Source organism: Hyla sarda, chromosome 6 (genome assembly GCF_029499605.1).
Source record: "Hyla sarda isolate aHylSar1 chromosome 6, aHylSar1.hap1, whole genome shotgun sequence".
NCBI lineage: Eukaryota > Metazoa > Chordata > Amphibia > Anura > Hylidae > Hyla > Hyla sarda.
In genome coordinates, this window is record NC_079194.1 from 210144962 (window position 1) to 210157869 (window position 12908).

Here is a 12908-nt window from a genome sequence, read left to right on the forward strand (position 1 = left end):
GATCTTATGTAGCTACCTTGGTCACCTTTCAAAAAATCTCCAGAGTTGTAATATTGGAAGTAGTTTTATAAATTACCACATCTCTACACAACTACCCCCTCTTTAAATTTCTTTTTCACCTCTTATTCCTCCCACACCCACATATCCCGTCTTCATATCTCAACCTCATATCCCATCCTCATATCCCGACCTCATATCCCGTCCTCATATCCTGACCTCCTATCCCATCATCATATCTCGACTTCATATCCCGTCCTCAAATCCCGACCTCCTATCTCATCCTCATATCTTATCCTCATATCCCGACCTCCTATCCCGTCCTCTTATCTTGACCTCATATCCTGTTCTCATATCCCGTCCTCATATCCCAACCTCATATCTCGATGTCCTATCCCGACCTCTTATCCCGACCTTTTATCCCGTCCTCATATCCTGACCTCCTATATTGACCTCATATCCCGACCTCATATCCCGATCTCATATCTCATATCGATGTCCTATCCCGACCTCCTATCCCAACCTCCCATCTTCATATTCCCTCCTCATATCTCAACCTCATATGCCATCCTCATATCCCAACCTCATATCACAACTTCCTATCTCAACCTCATTTCCTGTCCTCCTATCTCGACATCATATCCCGTCCTCATATCCCGACCTCATATCCCTTCCTTATGTCCCATCCTCATATCCCATCCTCAGGTGGGACTGATTTGTGATGAAGCTGAAAATAGAAGGGGGTGTGGCTTTGTGGGACTGGGCGTGATTTGCAAGCCAGACCGATGCACAAAAAGGGTAGATAATAAAAGGAGTTGGGCTTAAAATTTAGGCGTGTCTTTGTGAGATGGGGGTGTGGCTTGCAAGCTGGATTGACACATTCACCAGGAGATGCAGAGTGGAGCTTGTGGAGTAAGGTATTGGAAGTCCAATATACTTGCATGGGACTTGAAGCAAAAACCCATGTTTTATATAAGGGTGTAGGTAAGGGTTAATTTAACTATCATATCTTTTTATTTGACATATAAGTAATATGTGTGCCATGTATTATTGAAATATCTCCAGCCGTAGGGAAGTTATGTGGGAACATACATTTCCCATTGATTTGCATGGGACTTTAAACAAAAACTCCTACCCTCACAAATGGGGGTAGCTAAGGGTTAAATTAACTATTCTATATTTCCGAAATATCTCCAGCTGTTTGGAAGTTATGCAGTACCATATAACATTTCCCATTGGCTTGTTTGGGACTTCAAACAAAAACTCTGACCTTGGTAAATGGGGGTGAGTAAGGGTTAAATTACCTATCCTATGTTTGTTGTGGACATATAAGTAACATGTGTGCCAAGTTTCATGTTAATATCTTTAGCCGTTTGGACGTGATGCTGGAACATACAAATACACACATACATACACACACATATTGAGTTTTATATATATATACTAGCTGCGTACCCGGCGTTGCCCGTTTTTTCCTTCCTAATCCTTGTTGGGGAGGAAAATAAACAAAGGAGGAAGCTTTTGACTTCATATCCCGTCCTCATATATTGTTGTCATATCCCAACCTCCGATCCCGTCATCGTATCCCGGCCTCCTATCCCGTCCTCCTATCCCGTCCTCCTATCCCGTCCTCCTATCCCGTACTCCTATCTCGACCTCCTTTCCTGTCCTCCTTTCCCGTCCTCCTATCTCGACCTCCTTTCCCATCCTCCTTTCCCGTCCTCCTATCCTGTCCTCCGATCCTGTCCTCCTATCCCGTCCATCTATCCTGTCCCACTATCCCGTCCTCCTATCCCGTCCTACTATCCAGTCCATCTATCCCGTCCTCCTATCCCATCCTCCTATCCCATCCTCCTATCCCGACCTCCTATCCCGACCTCCTATCCCGTCCTCCTATCCCGTCCTCCTATCCCATCCTCCTATCTCAACCTCCTATCCCGACCTCCTATCTCGACCTCCTATCTCGACCTCCTATCCAGTCCTTCTATCCCTTCCTCCTATCGCGTCCTCCTATCCCGACCTCCTATCCAGACCTCCTATCCAGGTCCTCCTATCCCGGTCCTCCTATCGCGTCCTGCTATCCCGTCCTCCTATCCCGGCCTCCTATCCTGTCCTCCTATCCCATCCTCCTATCCCATCCTCCTATCCCGACCTCCTATGTCGACCTCCTATCCCGAACCGTAATATGTGTACCAGTTATTGAAATATCTCCAGCCGTACGGAAGTTATGTGGGAACATACATTTCCCATTGATTTGCATGGGATTTGCATGGGACAAAAACCCCGACCGTCACAAATGGGGGTAGTTAAGGGTTAAATTAACTATCCTATATTTTAAGTGGATATATAAGTAAAATGTGACCAAGTATTATCGAAATATCTCCAGCCGTTTGGAAGTTATGCAGTAACATATATTTCCCATTGACTTGTATGGGACTTTAAACATAAACTCCGCCCCTGGCAAATGGGGGTGAGTAAGGGTTAAATCACCTATCCTATGTTTGTTGCTGACATATAAGTAACATGTGTGCCAAGTTTCATGTTAATATCTTTAGCCGTTTGGACGTGATGCTGGAACATACACACATACATACACACACACACACACACACACACGTTGAGTTTTATATATGTAGACTAGCTGAGTACCCGGCGTTGCCCGGTTTTTCCTTCCTAATCCTTGTTGGGGAGGAAAATAAACAAATGAGGAAGCTTTTGACTTCATATCCCATCCTCATATATTGTTGTCATATCCCGACCTCCTATCCCGTCATCGTATCCCGACCTCCTATCCCGTCCTCCTATCCCGTCCTCATATCTCGACCTCCTTTCCCGTCCTCATATCTCGACCTCCTTTCTCGTCCTCCTATCTTGACCTCCTTTCCTGTCCTTCTATCTTGACCTCCTTTCCCATCCTCCTATCTTGACCTCCTTTCCCGTCCTCCTATCTCGACCTCCTTTTCTGCCCTCCTTTCCTGTCCTCCTATCCCATCCTCCTATCCCGTCCTCCTTTCCCATCCTCCTTTCCCGTCCTCCTTTCCTGTCCTCCTTTTCCGTCCTCCTATCCCATCCTCCTATCCCGTCCTCCTATCCCATCCTCCTATCCCGTCCTCCTATCCCGTCCTCCTATCCTGTCCTCCTATCCCTTCCTCCTATCCCGTCCTCCTATCCCATCCTCCTATCCCGTCCTACTATCCCATCCTCCTATCACGACTTCCTATCCCGTCCTCATATCTCGACCTCCTATCCTGTCCTCCTATCTCGACCTCCTATCCCGTCCTCCTATCTCGACCTCCTATCCCGTCCTCCTATCCCGACCTCCTATAATGGCCTCCTATCCCGTCCTTCTATCCCGTACTCCTATGTCGTCCTCCTATCCTGCCCTCCCATCTCGACCTCCTGTCCCGCCCTCCTATCCCGCTCTCCTATCTCGACCTCCTATCCCGACCTCCTATCCCGTCCTCCTATCCCGTCCTCCTATCGCGTTGTCCTATCCCGACCTCCTATCCCGGTCCTCCTATCCCGACCGTAGCTACCTGGGTGCCGTCTGCCGCAGCAAGACCATCACGCTTTGCGGCGGGCTCTGGTGAAAACCCGCGGCACCTTAGATTCCTGGCACGGCCTGCGTCATCAGCCACACAGGTCCAGCAGATCTACTACCTCCAGCGTTCCAGTCTACTAACCGTGAGTCTTACACACAATAACATTATGCTTATGAAAATGTATAGGACATTGGCTTGGAATGTTGATCATGTCTGTTCGCCACTCAGGACCAGCAGGAACATTTTTAATTTTTAGAGTAAAATGGTTTATGCCTCATAGATTTCTTAAATGGGTTCTCAGATTTGAATATAACACATTATAGCCAGCTAGTGGATGTACAAAAGGTGTTATACTCACCTTGCCATGTCCAGTTCTGGCAATACGGTGTGCCCCAATCCTTGTGTTTTTACTTACCCTAAAGACATGCAGGGCCGGCTTTGCCTATAGGTAAAATAGGCAGCCGCCTAGAGCGGAGCGTACTCTTAATGAGGGGCGCTGCTTTGCTCGCAGTAATAAAGTTGGCCAGCATCCGAAGCACCCCCCCCCCCCCCGATCCAGCAAAACCCTGCCAAAACTCCTGATTGATTACATTAGGAGGAGGTTTGTTACAATCCCCACTAGTAAGGGGATTACATGAGAAGAAAGTTTGTTACCGTGTGTAACCCCGGTAGTAAGGTGATTACATGAATAGGTGGTTTGTTACAGTCTGTCACCCACATAGTAAGAAGATTAGATGAGTAGGGGGTTGTTACAGTGTGTCACCCCAGTAGTAAGGTGATTACATGAGAAAAGGGTTTGTTACAGTGTGTCACCCCAGTAGTAAGGTAATTACACAAGGATGATGTTTGCTACAGTGTGTCACCCCAGTTGTAAGGAGATTACATGAGGAGGAGGTTTATTGCGATGTGTGACCCCAGTAGTAAGGTGATTACATGAGGAGGAGGTTGTTACAGTGTGTCACCCCAGTAGTAAGAAGATTACATGAGAAAAGGGTTTGTTACAGTGTGTTACCCCAGGAGTAAGGTAATTACATGAGGAAGAGGTTTGTTACAATGTGTCACTCCAGTAGTAGGTGATTACATGAGGAGGAGGTTGATACAGTGTGTCACCCCAGTAGTAAGGGGATTACATGAGAAGAAAGTTTGTTACCATGTGTAACACTAGTAGTAAGGTAATTACATGACGAGGAGGTTTGTTACAGTGTCTCACCCAAATAGTAAGAAGATTAGACGAATAGGGGGTTGTTAGGGTGTGTCACCCCAGTAGTAAGGTGATTACATGAGAAAAGGGTTTGTTACAGTGTGTCACCCCAGTAGTACAGTAATTACACGAGGATGATATTTGTTACAGTGTATCACCTCAGTACTAAGGTGGGGCATGTCAAAGGGCAGAGAAAATGGGTGGGGTCAATGGGCAGCAAAATTAACTTTTGCCTGGGGTGTCAAAAATCCTTGCACCAGGCCTGAAGACATGCTCTCCCTTCTCTGCTGATGACATTCAAAACCCACTGCAGCCTCAGTGTTTGTCTGGAAAGCCATCACTAGAACAGGGAGAGCATGTCTTCAAGGTTAGTAAACAGAGACACCAGGCAGACAGGAGTGCCAGTGCTGGGCTCGACAAAAGGTGAATTTAGTATACTTTATTATGTGACACCCTTAACAGGCTGTACTTTTTTTTTTCTTTATTTAAGAATATCGGAGAACAGCTTTAACCTACTCCCAGTAGAAGGAAACAAAGTTATAAAGTTACTTGCATCCCGTCCCTTCATCCACATCTTTTTTTGTCCATTTTCAATCATACTATGTAAATAAGAAGGATTTGTCATTCAAGAGCCTGAGAATGATTGGTGACATGAGAAGCCTTAGGGGAACTGTAATGGCATCATGTTATAGTAAAAACAAATTGGAATTTTTAAAAACGTGAGACACAAGACAGAAATGTGAAATTGTTCTCTAATTCCACTGAAATCATTCAATAACGTTCTCCAAATTACCGTATAACTACCGTATATACTCGAGTATAAGCTGACCTGAATATAAGCCGAGGCCCCTAATTTTACCCCAAAAACCCAGGAAAAGTTATTGATCCGACTATAAGCCTAGGGTGGGAAATAAAAGACCCCCCCATGTCATCATCCCCCGCTGTCATCATCAAGACCCCCATCATTAATACCCCTGTCATTATCACCCCCGTCATAATCACCCTGTTATCACCCCCCCCCCCCCTTCATCATCACCCCCTGTCAATCCCTTCATCAGTGGTCTTCAACCTGCAGACCTCCAGATGTTGCAAAACTAAACTCCCAGCATGCCCGGACAGCCATCAGCTGTATGGGCATGCTGGGAGTTGTAGTTTTGAAACATCTGGAGGTCCGCAGGTTGAAGACCACTGCGGCCTTCGTCATCATCCAGACCCCGTCATCATCCCCCCCACATCATCATCACCCCCTGTCAATCCCTTCATCAGTGGTCTTCAACCTGCGGACCTCAAGATGTTGCAAAACTACAACTCCCAGCATGCCCGGACAGCCATCGGCTGTCCGGGCATGCTGGGAGTTGTAGTTTTGAAACATCTGGAGGTCCGCAGGTTGAAGACCACTGTGGCCTTTGTCATCATCCAGACCCCGTCATCATCCCCACCCCCATCATCATCACCCCCTGTCAATCCCTTCATCAGTGGTCTTGAACCTGTGGACCTCCAGATGTTGCAAAACTACAACTCCCAGCATGCCTGGACAGCCATCGGCTGTCCAGGCATGCTGGGAGTTGTAGTTTTGAAACATCTGGAGGTCCGCAGGTTGAAGACCACTGCGGCCTTTGTCATCATCCAGACCCCGTCATCATCCCCCCCCCCCCCCATCATCATCACCCCCTGTCAATCCCTTCATCAGTGGTCTTGAACCTGTGGACCTGCAGATGTTGCAAAACCACAACTCCCAGCATGCCCGGACAGCCATTGGCTGTCCAGGCATGCTGGGAGTTGTAGTTTTGAAACATCTGGAGGTCAGCAGGTTGAAGACCACTGCGGAGTTCGTCATCATCCAAACCCCATCATCATCCCCCCCATCATCATCACCCCCTGTCAATCCTTTCATCAGTGGTCTTCAACCTGCGGACCTCCAGATGTTGCAAAACTACAACTCCCAGCATGCCCGGACAGCCATTGGCTGTCCAGGCATGCTGGGAGTTGTAGCTTTGAAACATCTGGAGGTCCGCAGGTTGAAGACCACTGCGGAGTTCGTCATCATCCAGACCCCATCATCATCTTCACCCCCTGTCAATCCCTTCATCAGTGGTCTTCAACCTGTGGAACTCCAGATGTTGCAAAACTACAACTCCCAGCATGCCCGGACAGCCATTGGCTGTCCAGGCATGCTGGGAGTTGTAGTTTTGAAACCTCTGGAGGTCCGCAGGTTGAAGACCACTGCGGCCTTCGTCATCATCCCCACCCCCCTTTATCATCACCCCCTGTCAATCCCTTCATCGGTGGTCTTAAACCTGCGGACCTCCAGAGGCTTCAAAACTACAACTCCCAGAATGCCCGGACAGCCATCGGCCTTCGTTATCATCCAGCCCCCCCCCCCCCTTTTGTTTTGTACTCCCCTCCCCTCGGCGGGACATTAGGGTGAGCTGGTCCGGGCCATCTATGCTGCAGGGACCGTCCGGTGGGGATGGTTAGTCGTTGCGGGCTGTCCATTTTCACCAGGGGGGCCTCTTCTCTGCGCTTCGGCCCCGGCCCCAGAGTAATGATGTTGCCTTGACGACGACGCACAGGGACGTTGCGCATGAACGTCCGGGCTTGCTGGGAGTTGTAGTTTTGCAACTTATGGAGGTCAGCAGGTTGAAGACCACTGATGAAGGAATTGACAGGCGGAGTTCACTCAAGTATAAGCCGAGGGGGGGCGTTTTAAGCAGGAAAAATCGTGCTGAAAAACTCGGCTTATACTTGAGTATATACGGTATTTGTTTTTGTTAACAGTCAAATGAAATGGAGTATAATATTCTAAGAGATAATATTTCTTGCAGTTTTTGGCACGTAGATCATTTTGTTGTACAGCTCTGGCCTGAGCTGAGATGAAGCCTCTCATGACATATTTAGCTCGGGACACAGGCATTGCCATTTATATTTCATTAGTCAGTGAAACAAGAGATCAAGAAGAAAAGAAAATAGACTATGAATCATTCATTGGACACATGCATTTGTAGTGATTGCACCTCCATGGTTACTTGAGTGATTTTCAGTCCTTAAAGTGTACCTGTCATCTAAAAAAAAAACTTTCATATGTCAGTGACATGTCAAAAGTTTTGATTGGTCGGGGTCTCTGAGACCCCTCCAGATCAGGAGAAGCTGGGTGAAGCAGGACGGAAAATGCTTCAAGCTGGGGAATGAAGCATGCTACCGCATCTTCTTACATGTTCTCCTGATCTGTGGGGTTCTCATCCCTGAAAACCTGACCAATCAAAACTTCTGACAGAAAATGTTGTTGTGACAGATCAAAACATTTTTTAATGACATGTATACTTTTATAACTGAATTTCACTCTTAAAGAGTACCACATGATATTGTTAAATTTTATAATCCTTCCAGTTCACTGCACCCATCATGATAAACTGCCCCCTGCCTTCATTTTTTATATTTTTAGTTTTCTACCTTGATATCACTCTGTATTTTCTGCTCAGTCCCAGTCAGATTGACAGACTGGGAGGGGGCGTTCCCCAGCAGGTGTGACATCATCTGAAGCCATACAGGGGAGAACTTCCTCCCTCACTCTGCTACACACAGCCAAGAGCAGTTCACTGTGAGATGAGCTATGATTGGCTAAGGCTGCACCCCCCTCAGAATTCCTGACTGCATTTCCTGATTTTGGACTTTTGCCAGGCCAGCAGAAGTCCAAAGTCTGTGCAAGAGATAGGGGGAAATGTGCTCTGGACAAGTAGGGAGACACCTAGTGGCAGCTATTTTAAACACAAATAAAACATATTTGCCGACATTTATCATTGTCTTTAGACTTTTTTTGTGTCTAGAAAAGGTGTCAAAAAGGTGCAAGCTGGGTTTATTTGCGCCTTTTTTGTGCCTTTTGGTTTACACATTTCTGCTGATTTTGAGTTGCAATCCACTGATTTTGGCAATACACATGATATTGAAGGGTTTTATAAACTGCACCTTTTATATGAAAAGGCGCAAATCCACTGAAAAGTCTCTAAAGTACACAAGCCCAGACTTAGCTTAGCTTTTTGGTGTATGTGAAGAGAGAAATTTCAGAAAATGTGACCTGCACAAAATTTATGAAATGCTCTGTGACCATTTAATAAATTTGGTTCTCCTACACATTACCAGAGCACAAAAAAAAGGTGTAAAAAAAATGCTTCACTTAGGCTAGGTTTCCACTTCCACGCTAATAAAAATGCCCATTCTGCCGTATGGCATTTTTTTTGTGAAAAAATGCTGCGGCCCGAAGTTAGGGAACTGCAAAATGCCAAATCTACTTGGCGTTTTTCAGTTTGGCATTTTTTTTTATCCTTTTGGCATTTTTGGGCTCCTTGGCAGTTTTTAAAAACGACCTCTTGTCAAGACTTTGGCGTTTTTTCGAGAAAATCTTGGCGTTTTTCTCCCATAGAAGTCTATGGGAGTTAAAAAATGCCCTGAAAAACGCCATGTTGGTTTTAACTATGGCATTTTTTCAGGCAGTTTTTTATTCTCTTTTGGACTTTAGCGATCCAAAAAAGTGATGGAGATACCTTTTTTTTTTTTTTTATTTCGTAGGGTCCCATTAAAAAAAAACATAATAAAAAAGATACAGTCGTGATGGAAAAAATAGTATTTAATGAAATTTTTCTTTTTTATAAGAAAAATTTGAATACATTTTTAAACAGGGATCAATTTATGTTGGCGGGCAGGACACAAAAAATATAGTCGATAATAATAAAAATGTAGTGTGTGTGTGTTTTTCACTTTAAAAATTTTTTTTTTTTTAGGTAGTATTACTACTCCCAGCATGGAACAGATTGTTCCATGATGGGAGTAGTAGTACCTGTACTAATTGAAAGATTGCTGGGATCCAATGTGATCCTCCTGTATGATATATAGATGCGGCTTCTCCGTGTATATACACCTATTCATATTTTCCACAGAGAGCTGTGATTGGCCAGATGGTTCCAGCCAATCACAACTCTCTATGGGAAATATGAATAGGTGTATATAAACGTCAGTGCAGGGGACCATAGAAGAGCAGCCGCCCGCATCTATCCATTATACAGGATGATCACAGCGGGTGTCAGGAGTTACACTCACTGCGTTCTGTCTATTAATGCAGGTACTACAGCTCCAAGCATGGAGCAGAGTGTGCTCTATGTTGGGAGTAGTAGTAGTCGCAGTAAGGTACAGATCACAGCGGATGTCACTCCTCCTGACACCCGCTGCTATTGTCGGGATCAGCTGTACCCATGGCTACAGAGTCGGGAGAACAGCTGATGCTGAGCAGTAGATCTACTGCCCAGCAAGAACTTACAGTGAGCCTGCAATGTGTATACAGTATACACATTGCTGGCTCACTTAACCCCTTGCTGAGATGTGTGCTATGCGCCAGCCCAGCAAGGAAAGAGTTAACTTACACTGCTGGACAGTGTATGTTAACCCTTTGGGCGGTATACACTATATACAGCTATCTATAGATAGCTGTACTGTATATAGTGTATACAGAAGACAAAGTCCACCTACTTCCCTCTAGTAACGGCTGGGTCCGTGTAGCTCTGCCCCCTAGTGATGACATCATTATGGGGTGGAGCTACAGACGGGAGCCAGGCTAGTAAGGCTCTGTTCACATTGTCAGTTTTGTATAATGTGAACAGACCCTTCTGGCAGTGTCTTCCCAGATAGGCAAACTCCAGCTGTTGCTAAACTACAACTCCCAGCATGCCCAGACAGCCAAAGGCTGTCTGGGCATGCTGGGAGTTTTAGTTTTGCACCAATTGGAGGCTCTCTGTTTGGGAAGACATTGCAATATGGGCGCTCTCCCCAGGGGACAGCGCCAAAAATGTACTAACCAATATTTTGTGTTTTTTTCTTCTTCTCGTTTTAGATCTGTGTATGCAGAGGATTACGTTGGATTCAATGGATTACGGCGGATGAACTGGATTTTTTTTCCTTTTAATAAAATGGTTAACAAGGGCTGTGGGTGAGTGTTTTTTAAAATAAAATAATTTTTCCAATGTGTCGTCTTTTTTTTTAATTGAATTTTCAGGCTTAGTAGTGGTAGCCGGTCTTATTGACGGAATCCATTATTAAGCCGGGGCTTAGCGTTAACCCCGAAAACAGCAAGCGCTAACCCCCAAACATTACTCTGGTACCCACCGCCACAGGGGTGCCGGGAAGAGCCGCTATCAACAGGCCCAGAGCATCAAAAATGGCGCTCCTGGGCCTAGGCGGTAACAAGCTGGTGTTATTTAGGCTGGGGAGGGCCAGTAACAATGGTCCTCGCCCACCCTGGTAACGTCAGGCTGTTGCTGCTTGGTTGGTATTTGGCTGAGAATAAAAAGACGGTGAACCATATGCGTTTTTTTTATTTAATAAATAAAATAAAAAAACGCACAGGGTTCCCAATATTTTTATTCTCAGCCAGATAACAACCAATCAGCAACAGCCTGACGTTACCAGGGTTGGCGAGGACTATTGTTATTGGCCCTCCCCAGCCTAAATAACTAGTGTTGAGCGGCATAGGCCATATTCGAATTCGCGAATATTCGCGAATATATGGTCGAATATTCGTCATATTCGCGAATATTCGCATACTCGTAATGTTCTCGTTTTATTTTCAAATATGCGAATATTCACATATGCGAATATTCGCATTCGCGAAAATTTACATATACAAAATTAACACAAGCGAAAATTCTTATATGCGAAAATTCTTATATGCACATTTTCGCATATGTGAAAATTCTTATACACATATTTTCGCATATGCGAAAATTCGCACGCCAGTCTCACACAGTAGTATTAGAGCCTTCTTACACCACATAAGCTGGAAGCAGAGAGGGATGATCACTGTGATGTGTACTGTGAAAAAAAAAAAAAAAATACGAATATTCGTAATTACGAATATATAGCGCTATATTCGCGAATATTCGCGAATATGCGATATTCGCGAATAAAATTCGAATTGCGAATATTCGCGAGCAACACTATAAATAACGCCAGACTGTTACCGCCTAGGCACAGGAGTGCCATTTTTGAAGCATTGGGCCTGTTGGTAACGGCTCTTCCCAGCACCCCTGTTGCGGTGGGTACTGGGGTAATAATTGGGGTTAGTGCTAGCTGTTTTTGGGGCTAACGCTAAGCCCTGGCTTAGTAATGGATTCCGTCAATAAGACCGGCTTCCACTACCAAGCCTGAAAATTCAATTTAAAAAAAAGACGACACATTACAAAAAAAATTTTATTTAAAAAAACACTCCCCCACAGCCCTCGTTAACCATTTTATTAAAATGAAAAAAATCCAGTTCATCCGCCGTAATCCGCTGCATACACGGATCTGAAACGAGAAGAAAAAGAAAACACAAAAAAATTGTAAGAACATTTTTGGCGCTGTCTGCTGGGGAGAGCGCCCATAATGCAATGTCTTCCCAAACAGTGAGCCTCCAATTGTTGCAAAACTAAAACTCCCAGCATGCCCAGACAGCCTTTGGTTGTCTGGACATGCTGGGAGTTGTAGTTTAGCAACAGCTGGAGTCTCCCTGTCTGGGAGGACACTGCCAGAAGGGTCTGTTCACATTATACAAAATGGACAATGTGAACAGAGCTTCAGACCCTTACTAGTCTGACTCTAGTCTGTAGCTCTGCCCCCTAATGATGTCATCACTAGAGGGCGGGGCTACATGGACCCGACGGGGACAGAAGCAAGGGAGGTAAGTGGACCTTGTGTTCTGTATACACTATATACAGCTATCTTTAGATTGCTGTGTATTCTGTATACCGCCCAACGGTGCTATAGGAGCAGGGAGTCCTGTCAGTCTGGTGACAGGATTCCCAGCTCCTGTATAGTATACACTGGTACACTATGCACCCCTGTATACTATGCGGCCGGGGGAGGTGAATAGTGATGCTATACATCACTCCTCATCTCCTTACACTCTGTGGACCAGGCACTCAGCATCCGACCCACAGAGTGGTACCCTGAAGACAGCGAGAAAACTGCCTCAGGGGACAAAACTGGCTGTTTCCACACACCAGTAAAAACGCCAGAAAAACGCCAGAAAAACTGCCAAAACACAGGAAAAAGCTGTTCTTTTTTGCTTTTATTTACCATAAGGAGTGAAATAGCAAAAAATAGTTTTAATGACAGTGCCCACATAAAGGGGTACTCCCCTGGAA